The sequence below is a fragment of the Sinocyclocheilus rhinocerous genome, unplaced genomic scaffold, assembly GCF_001515625.1.
Source record: "Sinocyclocheilus rhinocerous isolate Xijiao unplaced genomic scaffold, SAMN03320098_v1.1 scaffold1631, whole genome shotgun sequence".
NCBI lineage: Eukaryota > Metazoa > Chordata > Actinopteri > Cypriniformes > Cyprinidae > Sinocyclocheilus > Sinocyclocheilus rhinocerous.
Window position 1 is genome coordinate 226,320 of NW_015666240.1, and position 9,443 is coordinate 235,762.

The window sequence follows — 9,443 nt, forward strand, 5'->3', positions numbered from 1 at the left end:
TATATATATCTAAACTATAATAAAATATATAAATTATTAACTTGTAGCCAATGTAATTATAATTTAAAGCAAATACAAACATAATATATTTTGAAAATATATACAATTCAACAGCATATAAGTAATCTGAGTGTACAAAACTTGATTATGAAGTTCGTAGTACAGTGCCCGCCCACTTTTTCAGCAACCTGGCACTGGAAGTATTTTTCCTATTCTTTTCTCTCTTTTTTTTCCCTCAGGGATTTTTATAAGCCTTGAACCAAACTAACCAGCCACAATATTATAAACTTGTCCGGTTGATGAATGAATCTTTTTTTGAACCAGTTCTTTTTAGTGAACTGGATGAACCAGTTAACCAAATCAGACTGAACCGTCTGAAACAGTTCACTTCTCGAGCAGCACAGATCTACAGATCTACACAACCAAAACTCATATTCGGACGCGACCCGACAGTCACTCCGACTCAAAATGTGCCAAAATACCATATCCTATGATGCTGTTTTTTGCCAACTAATTCAGCAATCCAGTTATTCAACAGTACACTGAACTGATATGCTTTTTTATTTTTATTTTTTTACTTTTACTTTTAATTTGCTAGCCAGGATTTCTCCATTAACTGCTAACAGTTTATGGCGATTGACAACAAAACCCAAAATCGGAGGCAATGTGTTCTTACCCACAATCTTCATGTTTATTGCTCTGCACATTTACTGCCTTTTTCAAATGATGCTTCTTGTTTTCATTTGACATTTCTTCAGTATTTGATGGCCCATTCATCTCTAACTTCCCCTCCCCCACTATGTCTGTTTTGCCCAGCTCTTAGATGTTCTTCAGCTCTCACCTGAGGGTAAGACATTTTGTGGTTTACCTTGCATCACATAGTCCATTATAGCAAGCATCATGTCCTCGTGAGTCTCTTCCCCCAATCTAAACCAAAAATGGTTGTGGATGATGTCCACAGCTGCCAGACTCCATCTGGATCAAAACTCTCTTCATTCCATGTACCTGGGAACAAACAGTGAAGGTCTTGTGGCTCCTATGACATTTCAAAAATGAAAATTCATGTACTCACCCTTATGTCATTCCATACCTGAATGAATAAGATTACTGGAGTACGTTTAATAAGAAAATACTAGTTTTCAGTTTTTATACTTTCAATGTGTTACTTGCTGTTTGTTTGTAATTATTTGTGAAATTTGTCAGGACCAGCAATTTCTGAGTGAAAATTGTTTCAAAGTAAATGCAATACTGTTGTAGAAACAATTTTCAAACACTGCTAGTAAATTTTACAATTAACTACAAATAAATGCCATTAAATTAAACTGGATTAAACATGGAATTTTAAAGTATCAGATATATTTTCTTGTAAAACATACTCTGTTTTATTTTTATTTCAGTGTATTTTGAAGAATGTGTCAGTATTTTTTATGTCCATTCAATAAAAGCCAGTGGGGTCCAATGATGTGTTGAACGCCACTGACTTACATTGTGCAGACACAAATATTCTTCACAATATCTTCTATGCGTAAATGTTAACATAAATTAATAGCTTTAATAGCTTATACTTTTACGTATTTAACAGGACAATACATTAAATTACATTAAATTACACTAAATTAGTACATGACACTATTTAAGGGATAATGTATAATCAGCCAGTCATAATCCTAAACTCTGACAGGGTGATCAGTTAACAAATAAGTGCACATTTATATATTAATTTTATTATGTGAGAAGAGAGACTGAAAACAGCATACACTGAATGTTCTGATTGACCAACCGGAATCAAGTATTCCAAAGAATCGTGTAATAAAAAATGTATATGTGTTCACTGTTGTATCTATAAAATATGTTGGTAAAACTGTACTTGAATTTTATGGATTGCAATTGCAAATATCTAATCTTTCTCTGCATTGCCTGAACCCTCTGAGGCTCCAGTTGGCATGACATTGAATGGTGTCATGACATTTATACTTGGCCGAGGGCTTTTTTATATGGCCGTTTTTGCTATTTGATTCTGCAGTATATTGTCTTCATATTCAGCTGTACCTTTGCAAATCCTCTGAGGGTGAACACACAGAATAAGTGCCCTGCTTAAAGGCATATAATTTTATTCTCTCATGCATATTCATTTGCTAAGCCTTTGAGCATAAAGATTTGTCACATTTAGATGCAGATTCCCTTTCCATCACCAGCTATATACTCTTTGCCCTGTAGGCATGGATGTGTTTTTGCCTCTTTCTTTCTTTCTTTCTTTCTTTCTTTCCTTCCATTTATCTATTCTGCTTCCTTCCTTCCCTCAATTCTCTCAACATTTTCTCTTTTATTCTCCAATCTTTTCAGCCCCAGCCAGTTCTATTACCGGAGTCATTGTTCCTCTTTTCTGAGACTGGCCAGGTGAGGTGTCCATGTGTGTGTCGCCGGGGACCGTGTGTGTGTGCATCCGTGCCTGGACACGTGGCTTTGTCTTGTCCTGGCAGCCCTCTGCACACACCAGATGTTCACATACATTATCCTGCTCCTTGTGGGCCACAGATTCCAGGGGATGCTTTCCCTATTGTTCCAGCACCCTTTACACCTATTTAACAATACGACTGCTTGGTTTTCCTAATTTTAAAGGGATTTTGTTTTCCTGTCTAAAAGGTCATTAGTTACGGCGATTAAAGCAGCTGCTCTCTGCAATAAATCAATTTGGTTTGTGGAAAATCATTGAGACAGATGTGAAGACTTCTGTTTGTTTTTATGTGGTGTTATCATGCTATATTAAGAAACCGTTTTGGACGCTCAATGAAAATCTGCGAAATTCCACTCCCTATATATTTTTTTTCCACAGTATTCCACAATATGTGTCCTGATTAATTTGAAGATGTTAAAAACATGTCCAGGTCACATTTCACCTCAAAATCAAAAAGAAAACATTTTTTTTTCATAACTATTTCAGTGGTCATTCATTTCTTATTGCTGTTATTCTGTATTTTTATTGTACGTTTTTTTTGTCATTCCAGTATTGAGAATTGAGGGGGACAAATAATGTGACATTAAAAATTAAATTAATGTCACAATGCATGTGGCCCTAAATAGGATTCAGTGTAATGTGTTATAATATAAGCAGTAAGATATATATTGTCAGAAATCTGCACAGGGACATGAAGGCCTAGGATCCAAGTGCAGTAGTTTATAAAAGGGTAATCCACAATCGTAGTCGAAGTAACAGGCAAAAGTCATAACACGAGACAATCCAAAAGCAACAGAGCAGAAAACACAGGAAAGCAGAGGAAACCAGGCTGAAGTTCAAAAAAATGAGGGAGGTGGAACGGAGACGGAACAGGGGGAGGAATGGAGGGCCAGGTCTATGGAAAGTAAGTAGTAGACTTTCATGGTCATGTCAGGACAGGCTAAGAGTTAGGAGACGGCCTGAATGGCTGTTACCGGACAGGCTGAGAGTTCAGAGACGGCCTCCTTGGCTGTAACAGGGCAGAAAAGGGATTCAGGGATGGCCTCTTTGGCTGTCACAGGACTGGCAGAAAGTTCAAGAGTGACTTCAGTGGTCGAAACAGGACAGGCAGGGAAATCAACACAAGACTGAGCTCTGGGTCTTGAGTGAGCTCTGGAGCAAACTCATGGACTGGAGAGAGCTATGGAGCAGATTCATGGACTGGAGAGGGCTCTGGAGTAGATTCATGGACTGGAGCGGACGCCGCCCCCTCAGAAGTGAGTATAGCCCAGACACACAAAATGGCGACCGTGGCAGAGCCTCGGGAAATGCAATCCAGGATAGAGTGGCAAAGGTATGGAATGGAGTGCCTTCTGGTGGCTATCAAGGGCACTCCAGCTGGTGATTTGTATTAATTGTTTTATCTTAGTATTTTTCCCCCAGAATATTAGAAAATGCACAAATCATAATGCAGCTGCTCCAGGCCTTGACACTTGAGTCTCACTGCTGGATGCTGTGGAAAACCAGAGCAGAGCTTCCCCCCCCCCCATTACAGTTAGCTGTCTTCATTGTCCACCTCGGTCACTCTTCGCACACACTCTCACTGGGAATGGAAACATACGGCAGAGCTCCTTATGATGAGAGGGGAACTATTTTATTCAGATTAATCCAAAACTGAAGCATGCCTGTCGACGGAGGGACAGTTCTTCTCAATCTGTCATCGTTGAAGTCACGCGCACCTGACACCGCGATTCATTTGTCTTGTCGTCACTGACAGTCGGATTTTCCCACAGCACTCCCGTGAAGAGTCGCACAGGGATTTTAGAGATGGCATGAAGAAAGGGTGGGGGAATAAAAGACAACATACTGTGACAAGGAACAGCCATTTCATTCATGCAAATAAGCCTGAAAATGCTATGAACAGCACTGAAAATCCCACATTAGTTATGTATTTTCCATTACTAACACTTTTTAATTAAGGAAAGACGAAAAATAAGTCTTGAGTGTCATGGTCTAAAAAAAATCATGTTAACCAGACATGTTTCTGAATGGAAATTGTAAAGAATTTAACAATTCTGGTTTTGATTCCTATGGACGATTCCGGTTCCTTGACAGTTCCATTACAGAATAAATTTCAGAATTTCAAAAATCAATAAATGTTAAACAATTATTGCAAAAGGTGTCTTTGCACAAGTTTTAAGAGGTGAATCGGACTGGTTGCATAAGCTGCATCGAACTGATTTGTTGGTCATTCATTCAAAGTCATTCATTTCCAATGGAGACAAGTATAGGAAGTGTGTGGATTTCAGACCTTTTATGTGTCCACGTAATTTTTAAATCTGATTTGAGTTTTGGATATATAAAAATATTTTTTGTAAGTTTTGCAACTAAAATATGCGACTGCCAGACTGGATGTGATGTATTCTTATCAAAACTGACCGTGACAGTATAATTACCAATATTTTTGGCGTACAATTTTATTTCTACTTCTTTAAAATGCGCGGTTTTACCATACTGAATTTTAACTGGTTAACTACCAATTTGTATGTTTTGTACGACTGCCACTAGAGGGCGATCAATGCGGCAATCGTTACGCTCTGCTTATTCACCATGATAAAATGAATAACTGGAATTAATGATTTGATGACACCCAGTCTGCCTAAACCACCATTTTATAGAAATAGTGTTTAATGTTTTATTAAAAAAATATTGGTAATTCTTACCTTGTGTTAATTTTTAATTAAAATACATTACATTAGGTCAGGCGGTCGCAAACCGTCTGGCCACATAAGTTCAAATATTTCAACTCATTCAAAGCTCAAATCAGATGTGAAATTTCCACATGCGCATATGGTTGGAACTCCATGCAGCTCCCGTACAGCTCTACATTGAAAATGAATGACCTCTGGTTTGTTACTTCTTGTTTGTCGGAGATCTGGCTTAATTTGTTTGTTTGGTAGTTGGACAACATAATGTGTTCTCTGTGGTTTAGATTCACTAAAAAGTAGTTGGTAGCAGTTGTTCATTCAGAAATTGTATGTTCAGACTTCAGTTGTCATATTGTCTATTTCACAGTGTAGATTTAGCAGCGGTGTAGCCACACGACTAAATGTGTGTGGTATAATATGGTCACGCAATGTGACCATAAACATAAACAAACTTCATTCATTTATGCAATTTTATCATTTTTGATGAAAAACTGAGTATTGAGTTTTTATTCAGGTACTCAGTTCCCAATCCTACATTTACTGTAAGCTAGGGTGGATGATGTATTGGCAGTGCTAAACATGTAGGTCGCTGTTAGTCCTGTTTATTTATTTATTTATTTTCAATTTCTCTCTCCTTCAATGTCTTTCTCATTCCCCAACCTCATCTGGCCCGGCCCAGCCCGCCCAGACCCTGCTATTTGTAAGTTTGATTTGGAGCGCTGGGTCAGCACATAAACTCAGCCTGCTATCTGCCCACTGCTCTAAGTGGCCTTTTCACATGGGAGGGTGGGAGGTGCTGAGTGGCCTTCCAGTAGCATCTCTTGACATTTACAGTAGTGTTCTCTCTCTCTCTCTCTCTCTCTCTCTCTCTCTTACTATATCTCTCTGTTCCTCCAGGCATCCACCCTGCAGCCATAAATGAGAATGCTTTATGACAGGTCCCACTCCCTTTTTCCTGTGGTCAGGAGCTGCTGTGTGGTGTGTGTCCTCACAATGGCCTAGGAAACTGACAGGTTTGTGAAGGGATGCTTGGGAGAAACACTCAGAAAGGGACATTTAGATGAGTTAAACTTACCAGTAACCAACGTTTCAGCATTTTACAATGGAAAACAGCCTTTTGCATATGCAATCACAGGGTAACATTGTTGCCACTTTTGATGGGTTCTGAAATGACTCAGATTTGGGTGTCTGCTGTATTTCTAACACAACTACTGAAGGTAATGACAGAAAACAAACCCACTTGTTCCTCAGAGACACGGTGTTAAGTGAACAGGTAGATTTCTTCTTATCCCCAAAGCTTTAGGAAAGCGCAAAATGCTGAATCAACCACTGACTTGTAGCCCATTTAAAGCTCAATGAAAGTTTAATTCCTCTAGCCCCATCTTAAGTCTGCGAGATGGAGAGGTTTTTAGCTTTGCACTTGATGCAGACTCAAGCTGTGTCCAGGTCTCTCTATTTCACACTGCCTTTTATACATGCTTGGGGGATACAGCGCCCCAAACAACTGAATATTTCATCACAGCCTCCCCCTGAGAGATGTACTTGAATCTTGCAGCACTGCAATGTCTTCTCAACCTGGTCTGCACTCACCGTGCAACAGTGATCAATAGACGTGTCATGAGTGCTTTACTCAGCCTCTGTTACTCTGTGGCATGACGGAGGTGATGAGAATCTAATATCTTACTTAAGAATAATAAATGATTAATGCAGATTGAATCCCAAAGGGGTTTTTAATATGAAACACAAAGCTTCTGGTAATCCTTCACAATGTTGCGGGCAATAAAAAACACTTTCATATTTTGTAACATGCTAATTGTGTTTCCTTGTCATGGCAACATGACATCATAACCTTCAGTCTCTCCCTTTTATCATTTTGTCTGTCCTCTGGCATTGGAGATCGCCAGTGGTGAAAATGAAAAGGCAAACAAAATTATTAATATTTAATTCTCTGAGAGCTTACAGGACATGACACTTCATTTTTTCATTTATTAATTTATTTTAAAAACACATTAAAAGTGCAGTTCATATAAACAATGACTTATAAACACATTTGATAAGCTTATTTTTTACATTAAATTTAAACTTTTCTTTAAAATTCTATAAAATTTTTTCAAAACCATACGAAACCAACATAAATACTATTACATAACTATTATATTATCATTTATCAATAAAGCCATACTATTACAAACTATAACATAAATTATATTTCTAAGAACTTAACGTGTTTTTTACACTATTTAAAAAAAAGAATCAATTTCTTTATCATGGACACAATTATTTTTCATTGACCCAACTATCCAGCCTCACAACGCACAACCATTTAAAACTATTTAAATGTTTCCAAAGCTTTGAAAAAGATGAATGTGCTTGATATAAGTGAGAGTATGCAGATCAAACGTTATTAGAGAGGACAATTTAGATGAGCTGGCATAAATATGAATGAAACGAGTGAGCTAGAAAAGTGTTCAGCGGCAGCACAATGTGCTCCTCTCACCGCTGGGAATACAGAACTGCTGATCGGTAGGGAAAACCGAACTATTCTAAATTCAAACCACAAGAGTTCAAGCGTCTACAAGAGAATGTCAAATATCTGTAAGTGTGTTATTTGCTGCCTGAAGCTCATTGTAAATTCAGACTGGGCATCAGTTTTTTTTAATGTGCGGGCAATTTCTGACACTGCTAGAATGACTTGAAAATTTTCAAATATGGCAAACCATATCAAAAGGCTAATATTCAAGCCAGATGTTGCATTTTTCTTCATTAATAAGAGATGTTCATTCTGTTTATGCAGCAGTTTCATTTTTGCAATGTTTCTACTAAAATTTCTGGACAAGTATACAAGCTGCTAACTGTTTGTGAGTCAATACTTAATGCAAAAACACTGTATTCTTTCCTGTTTCATTCAGAAGATGTTTGACATTGAGCTGTGTGGCTACGGTACATGATGCTGTAGAGTCTGTTCTGGCTGTAGGCTATAGCTGTGAAGAGGTCAGACAATCACTGAGGTATGGTTCCACAGAGGAAGGTCACTTAGCCAATTCATCTGTTCCAGCCCAGCAGTCTTCAGATACTATCACAGCAGCAGGGCCAATTCCTTTTATCATTAACTAGTTCCTCTTCTTCTTCAACTAATAAGAAATCTGATGGATCGATTTAAGTTCTACTGTGGTGTAAAAAATTTATTTTACCAAGAGTAGAGATCGCATTTTGCCATCATTTACAAAAAAAGAAAAAAAAAATCCAATACTATCTCATCATCCCAATTCATACCTATTTTACATTTTGACAAATTAGTGGCTAATTTGTAGGAATTTGCACAATCTAATTTGTATGTTTTCATATGATCTGCTTATGCCCCACTGACGGTTAAGTTTAGGGGTGAACCTTCATGCTTTTTTCTAAAAATCTTACATTTGTGCATGTATCGGGTTGGTTGTTACTAATGGTAACTAGGATACAACTAGTAAATTAAATTGAGTGTTTTTCATTTTCCTATCTTTGTTAAGAGTTTTTTGTTTAATGAACTATTTATCACTGATTAATAGTGATACCCCACTACACTGACAATTATGTTTAGGGGTGGACCTTCATGATTTTTTTCTAAAAATCTTACATTTTACATATGTATTTGTGATTTGTACGAATTCATGCGAAATCGCCACCTTGTAAAATAATTGTTTTCTCAGGATATCGGGCTGGTTGTTCCAAATGGTAAATATAGGAAGAACTAAGCTAGTAAAATAAGAACATCTCAGGTTACGTATGTAACCATGGTTCCCTGAGTAGGGAACGAGACACTCTAGGGGTCGCTATGGGGAATGCCTCGACGTGACCCGTGTCTGAAGCATACATTCAAAATAACAACAACACGTTGGAACACATCATCCTCTTCTTTGTCTGAAGCTTGCGTCCGAAGCATGGCAAGGAAACTAGAGGACGCAGTGTCTCGTTCCCTAGTCAGGGAACCATGGTTACATATGTAACCTGAGACGTTCCCTTTCAAGGGAACTTCGCACTGCGTCCTCTAGGGGTCGCAATGGGGAACGGTATACCCACGCCACCATGCTGAGGGGAGTGCATGCCAAACCACAGGAGAGCACTAAGTACCAACTCTACCAAAGCTTTAAGGGAGTTGCCCCTGGGACGTAAGACGGCTGTCAGTAACATCATCTCATACGGCCAAAGGCCTAAGCTACATACCCCAAAAACGTACCTGTTAGGGCCAGGACTCCTGGGCCCAGGGTAGAGCTCAAAGGCTTGGAATCAGGAAGAGATTCCTTTAAGGGGATACGACCAAG